This window comes from Puntigrus tetrazona, unplaced genomic scaffold (genome assembly GCF_018831695.1).
Source record: "Puntigrus tetrazona isolate hp1 unplaced genomic scaffold, ASM1883169v1 S000000001, whole genome shotgun sequence".
NCBI classification, from domain to species: domain Eukaryota; kingdom Metazoa; phylum Chordata; class Actinopteri; order Cypriniformes; family Cyprinidae; genus Puntigrus; species Puntigrus tetrazona.
The window spans coordinates 428,151-435,394 of NW_025047681.1; the positions used below are offsets into that span (position 1 = coordinate 428,151).

At 34.3% G+C, this 7,244-nt stretch overlaps 1 pseudogene; it reads right to left on the minus strand.

Annotated features, from left to right (window-relative positions):
* Positions 1-877: 877 nt before the first annotated feature.
* Positions 878-4,616, minus strand: LOC122331497 (annotated as a pseudogene).
* Between the last annotated feature and the right edge of the window lie 2,628 nt (positions 4,617-7,244).

Sequence of the window (7,244 nt, forward strand, 5' to 3'; positions counted from 1 at the left end):
AAGTTTTACAGAGAGAAGGAATAGTAAATTACATTTAAGTAACATTACAGTAAATTAGAGACCAAGGTTTTAATCTGGAATAAAATGTGTAAAGAATGGCAAGTTAAGTGGAATAATGGAATAATAGGGCAGTTTAAGGGTAGATTACTCTACAGTCAAGGAAGGAAGAGGTTATCTTTAATAGAATATTGTTAGGGCATTCAGATTTAAACAGTACACCTACAATAATTGGAAAGCATCCAAATGGCTTAATGCGAATACTGTAATGTTTAAGAAACATTTACCTCATGCAATTGTAGAAAGTAAGAAAAATGATAGAAGAAATAAAGAAAAATGGAATTCAGGTCTTAAATTTCTAAGGTTTTAATAAAATGGTTAAGTGAAGTAAATAGAAAAAGTGTTCTTATTAGAGATTTTATTAGAGAGGCTGGGTTGCTAAATAGAATATAAATCTTTTCCACTCCGGGTCAGAAGGTGGCAGTAATGTATTTAAGTTGGTTGCCAGCCGCCATTAAAAACCAAGAAGAAAAGATCAATAGAGTAGAGAGGTGATTTCATGAGCTCTGTTCGTTTGATGTTTTAAAAGTGTTTAAAAGATCGACTGTTAAAAAGTATTTAATGAAATCTTATATTTGACTATTATAGTCAATGGGTGAATAATGTTATCATGTCTTGAATATTTGTATATAAGAATGACATTTTGTCAATTTATTATCATAATCACTATTGTTTTTATTTACACTTTGAGTGAGTGTGAATGAATTGTCACTAGAGAGGAGAGAGGCAAAAGAAGAAAAGCTTTACAGAAACAGTGCTTGTCCTTTAGTGTGTTTTACCACACGGGCGCTGCAATAAACTCACCCTTGGCGCAACCATATCTGTGTTGAAAATCCTTTTATTAACATCAAAACAACACAATGCAGAGGAACAGCAAGATATTGCAGACAGGGACTGTAACAATTATGTTCAAATTATTTGTATATGATCAGTAATATTGATAATGATAATATGCCTATTCAAGAACAACTAAATATTCAATGGGTAAAACATGACTTGTGTCTTCTCAGAACGCATTCATACAATGAGGCAATTAAAGACTACTGATTTTATTCAATATTTGGTCAAATGAACAAAAAAAGATCTTTTATTAAAAGAGATTATGTATCTCTTTTTCAAAACATCCTGGAATTGCTCTTTGGTCAAACAATTCACAAGGATCCCATCACCTTAATGATCTTGATTCACCCAATATGTTCAAGTAGTTATATAGGTCCAGCATATCTACCCTTTAGCCCTTCCCCTATTCCTTTGTTTTGTGCGTTCACATGAAGGGTGTATGATGCCATGTGACATTGTGGTGTCCCAATTGTTAGAAGAATATTTTCACCCCTAACACTCTGTTTCAAGGGACAAGGGAAGGGGTATAAAATAGAATTGGGATTTGGCCTTATTATTCTCTAAAAAAGAGCATATCAAAGTACAACTGTTTACTCAGGATTAGATCATTTTTACCTAGTAGCCAGCTCAGCAAAATCCCAATTCCCACTTCTGCGATTGTTGTTAGCAACATGTATTGAAACACACGTTGTTTTGCCTGTTCTCTGATTTCTTCATTAGACAGTTTTATATTTGACTTTTGTTTCAGTTGCTGCTCTTCTTTCTGAATCTTTGCCTCAACATCCCTCAGAGTATCATTGGTGTAAAAGCCACCTCTATCAGTCACTATTTTATGTATAGTCGTGATTATTTTCTCCACCTGGACCTTGTTGTTTCTGTACTCATCTTGTGTGTCTCTCCAGTATTTATTATCAATAACATGACAGCCACCTTCACACTTATCAACAAAACCCTTGAGTTTAACATTCTTTTCCACAAAGTCTTCAATGCGTTGATTCTGATCAAGTTCATCACCACGAGTAAAGACGACCAGTGTGTACTTCAGAACTTCTTCACTAAACAGATTCAGCAGTTCCTCTACTATCTTCTCCTCTAGTTTTGTGTAACGACATATTTTGAGAACAATCATAACAGCATGGGGTCCTGGAGCACATTCTGTGATGCACTTCAGGATTTCTTTTTCACATCTTCGCCCTCTCTGGTGTCAAAAAATCCAGGAGTGTCAGTGAGAGTGAACCTGTCGTTTCTGTCACGTCTTGACTGACATTTGGAAGTTTCTGAATTAGGTGAAGTGCAGGTGCCAAAAACGTCTTCACCCAGTATCGTGTTTCCTGTGCTGCTTTTTCCGTCTCCACTTTTCCCTAAAAGCACCATTCTTAATTGTGTTTTGATAGTTCTACAAAGAGAGCATGAGTATTAGAGGGGAACATATTGAAAATTATTATTACAGAGTGTTTATTTACACTAAGTTCAAATAGCACACCTAAAGGTTATTTACACCAACTCCGCCCACCAATGTCTGGTTGGGATAGACAACATCTGACAAGCGGATTTGTTCAAATTAAAATGCATTTATTTCATTTCCCCATTTCTAACACTGTCAAAAACCGTGTGCCAGCTGACTTCTACACTCTTATCTTTGACAAAACAATAAAAGATACATACCTTCTAAAACAAACAACAATAAATCATAGTTAACAAATTAAGAAATGTTTCAACGGTCCTCAAAGCTTTGAATGTTGTGTCATTACACCACAACATCCAGTTAATACTTTATACTATATATCTGGGATAAATAATAGAACCTATTTTACACAATTATCCTATTCAATTAAATTTTCTCATTATTATACCAAAACTATGACTCTTATTGTATTGTGATTATCTTTTTTGTTTGTGCTTGTTTTAACACAGTAATATATTTTAATGTATTTGACAGCTAAAATTCTACAAAAGCTAAAAATTCAGGTTTTTGGCACCACCGTCAGATGTAATTGATTTTGTTAAAAACATCTAGAATGCTGTTAAATATAAAGTTTAAGGTGAAAAGCACTATTTGTTGGGAGGTTAAATATAAGGTTTTATATTATAAGGTTTTTTTGTTTTTTTTTCAATTTGACATCCTGTTTTGTCCCACTTTTCAAAAATGACTGAAATATCACATCATGGTTGTACATTAACTTTTTGCGTGTTGCACTGGTGCTACAGACATCGAATGTTTTTACAGGGTACACAAAATCAAACCTTTTGGTTTTCCTCATTAATACCAAAAAAAAAAAGTTTAATTAAAAAAAAATAAGTTTGCTGTGCTGTATGTGTAGGGCTTTTGTGAGCACTAATGATTTATAAAGAAATCATTTCTTTTATACATACTCATCGCCAGAGGGAGTTCGCACCAAAAACTGTATAACCTTTTAAGCTGTATAACGGTAAACGTGCTATACTTGTCTTAGGCTGTGACTAGACAAAATGGCTAAAGTAGAGTTCAATTAAAAAAACGTACATGTAAAAATATTGTACTAGTAACATTTTGAAGAAGTACTAGTATCAATCAATCAATCAATCATTTTTATTTATGTAGCGCTTTTAACAACACAGGTTGCATCAAAGCACTGAACAGTATAATGTAGACGGTCTCTGTAAACAATTCAACGATAATCACTAACAAAGTATTTAAAGCCAGATGCGACAGCGGCAAGGAAACAAAACACCATCCATACAGTAAATTGTGTGCTTGCACCTATTGAATAAGTATTAGTGGCTAATGAATGAGTACTAGTTTTTAATAAATACTAATATCTAATAAATAAGTACTACCGACTATTTAGTAGATACTAGTATCCAATGAATAAGTAGTAGTATTTAAAATATATGTACTAGTACCTAATGAATAAAACGACTAGTACATTAAAATTAACTAGTATCTAGTACTAGTACTAGTATTTAATGAATATAAAGCACTTTATAAAGTACTAGTACTTAATATATGGGAATGGGCTAGTCATGAGCTGGCCATGCTCTGGTCTTGAGCAGGAGCTAGTAGCTTAGCACATAAACAGCTTAAACCAGCTCAAGGTGAACCTCAGGAAGTCAAACTAAACAATAGTCAAGCAGATTTATATGCTATTTACAAACATCTTACGTGTTCAAAGCTAGCACCTTTTTTATTATACATCAGTCCATGTTAATTATTCTCACTAAAATGGTATAAATTCCTTTTGAGGAAGCTTAAGCTTAAATCCTGTCAATTATCATCGTTAAAACAGCGACCATCTAGTTTTGTGAAAGTAAATGATGAGAAACAGAACAGTATGAAAAAATGCAAGGTTTATTTGAGCAAACTATCCATTCTAATGATGGAATATGCTTCTAATCCTATAAAAAGTTGTAAAATGCACCCATATGAATAAAATACCAAATTCCCTGCAATCTTTCTAAACCTCGCTACCCTTCCTGTCCTCCATGGCATTACTTGCAGCATCTCACTGGTGTAGTTACTTCCTTTATTCTCTTTTGCATCTGTTTTACTGTATTCATTATATTCCGTGACCTGGACTCTGTTGTTTCTGTACTTGTCTCGCTGCTCATTCCAGTATTTATTATCAATGACATGACAGCGTCCTCCACACTCATCAACCAGCGTTTTCAGTTCTGCATTTTTTCCACAAAGCCTTCAATGGTCTGTCCGTTGCTCAGCTCATCGCCATGAGTAAAGCAAATCATTGTGTATTTTAGTGCATCCTTACCAAGAATCTCTTAAATTCTGCTACCGATTTAGCATTCTGTTCTGCATAAACCCCACTCTCTACAATAAGAAGAAGAACATGGGGTCCTGGTCTACACTTCACAACACTTTCTGTGATTTCATTTTGCATTTTCTCTTCAGAAAGTTCTGGGTTTAAAAACCCTGGTGTTTCGACAATTGTCCATTTTGTCTTATTTATTAATTTAGTTTTACATATGCTCAAATTTGTTCCAGGGCTGGGAGATGTTATATTAGGAAATATTTCGTCCTCCAAGATGGTGTTTGCTGTGCTGCTTTTTCCTGCTCCTATTTGCCCGAGAATAGTAATCCTCACTTCATCTGTCCCTAAAGAGAGTGGACTGGTGAGTCAAATGCACCACAGTATGCATGTGTAGTAGTGCTGAATGAAATAAAAATCTATATTTGGTATTCTAGTACTTCCACCAGCTAAAAGTCAGAAATTTCTTTCTTTTGCTGTAGGTGTGTCGGTAGAAAATACCAGTTTGCATTTTCAAACATTCATGCCAGGTTTTTGTTTGCACAAGGAGTCAGAGATCTGATCTCATCATTATCATCATCCGGTCTTCTCATTTAGTCTGTCTCTGTTCTCTTTCTTCTTATCATTCCAGAAGGACTGGGTGATGATGCAAAGTACAGCAAAAGACCATTTTTAGCTTTTGGAAATACTAGTGTTCTAATAATTATGGCCACCACTGTTATGTACTGTATCAGATTTACCAAATTTAGTTTTTCATGAGCATTTTCCACCCTCTCTTTGAACTTTTTAGCTACCGTGACTTTACAGACTCTAAGAAAAAGCCCTTTTTGCATATGAAATGCAAAATATATTATAAGATTATAATAACTGAATTCAGAATTCGATTGGTAAAACAATTGGTAAATACTAACTGATGGCCGATAACGATAACCGATCTGGACCTACATTAAAATAAACTTCATTCACTCTTTCCTAGGAAGGAAGGTAACACTAGTACTGTTTTTTTACAAATCGGCACTGGACAGCTTCTTGTTGTCTACAGAGCCATCTGTATCATTTGGTTTCTGCATAGACCTGCGCATTCGCCCCTCTTTCATAAATGCTTTAAGCATTGATCGATAGATACGAAAAGAGTCTAAACGGGCAGTGGTGTTGAAGCAGGCATTAATTTTCTTCTGCAGAGGCAGTGCTTATTGACACTATTCCACAAGCAGTCGTTTTAGAAGATAAACTTCAGTTAAGCTCAAGTTTTGAGTTTTGGAACTTAGAGGATGTTTTTATAGCATAATGCCCTTTTTATGTCAGAAAAGTCTAGGGAATTTTAGTTTCTCAGTACATGACCCCTTTTAATCTCTACTAACAAGACTGTCGTGCAGTCGTTAAAAAGACGTAAATACAATAAATGCTGGGCCTTCTGCATGTCAGAAAATAGTCCAATAACGTATCACAAACTTTCCAACTTTCCAGAGGATATAGGCTTCAAATAAACAAATGGTATGCTACATTTCAATTGAATCACAGTTAATGTTCTTTAGTCCAGTGAGCATGATTAAGGAACAAGACACGGCTTAAACAACATCATGATTATGCCATGAAGTCTACTTCAATGTGGATAAGCACAAATGGATTCAACAAAGTAGTAGTGTAGACTTGACATAGCACACATTAGTGTAAATATCCTCCGCAACAAGGCAGGCTTTTTACACTTAGCGTAAATAAACACTCTGATGAAACTTTAAATGAACTTTTATTTCTCTTATAACACTGACATACTGAACAACTGACTCACCTGCCATTCTTTATTGTCTTTTGAGGTCACTGGAAGATGTTGTTGATGTTTGTAGAAGCTGGAAAAAAAGTTGTTTTTTTCACAATCATTTTTACTAAAGAACATTAGTTACTATCAATCTACCATCTACACAGCCGTTTTTTACAATTTGGTAAACATACTACTACTATTACTATATATTATTAGCATTATTAGAAACATTTCCCTCACCCTTCTGAAGTTTCCTCACTCACAGCTGTTACAGATGATTTTCAGGTGAATCACGTTCTTTTTATACTGGTACGATTAAGGAGGGGCTGAGGAACCTGTTCATGAAATAAGAGCTTTCAGGAAAGGTAAAATGCAAATCATTATTAGAAAATGTGTTCAATTTCAGACAAACACTGTTCTCCATCTGAACATGTTTTTATAATAAAACACATGTAAAAGATAATAGTGTTGATTGTTTTTTTCTTGGAGCCTGCAGTGTATGCGAGAGCAATCAGAGAGGCGAATAAATGGCAATTGGTCATCTCTCAAAATGGTCGGCAGAAAGCAGTCTAATGTGACGTGCTGTTTGCTGTCCTGAACATAATAATACTAAATTAATAATAAACAGAATTTATTGTGCCACATTCTGTTTTCTATAACATGGAAAAGCCCTCAACAATCTCCTGGAACATTTGATACTTTGTTTCTAAAATACCTGAAAGGTTCATTCACCATTTTTCACCATTTTACAGGTAGAAAATAACTTGCACATGTATATTTAAGTAACTTACACAAAAATTATATTTTTTAAAATGCTCAGTATATAATAAAATGCATACATAAAG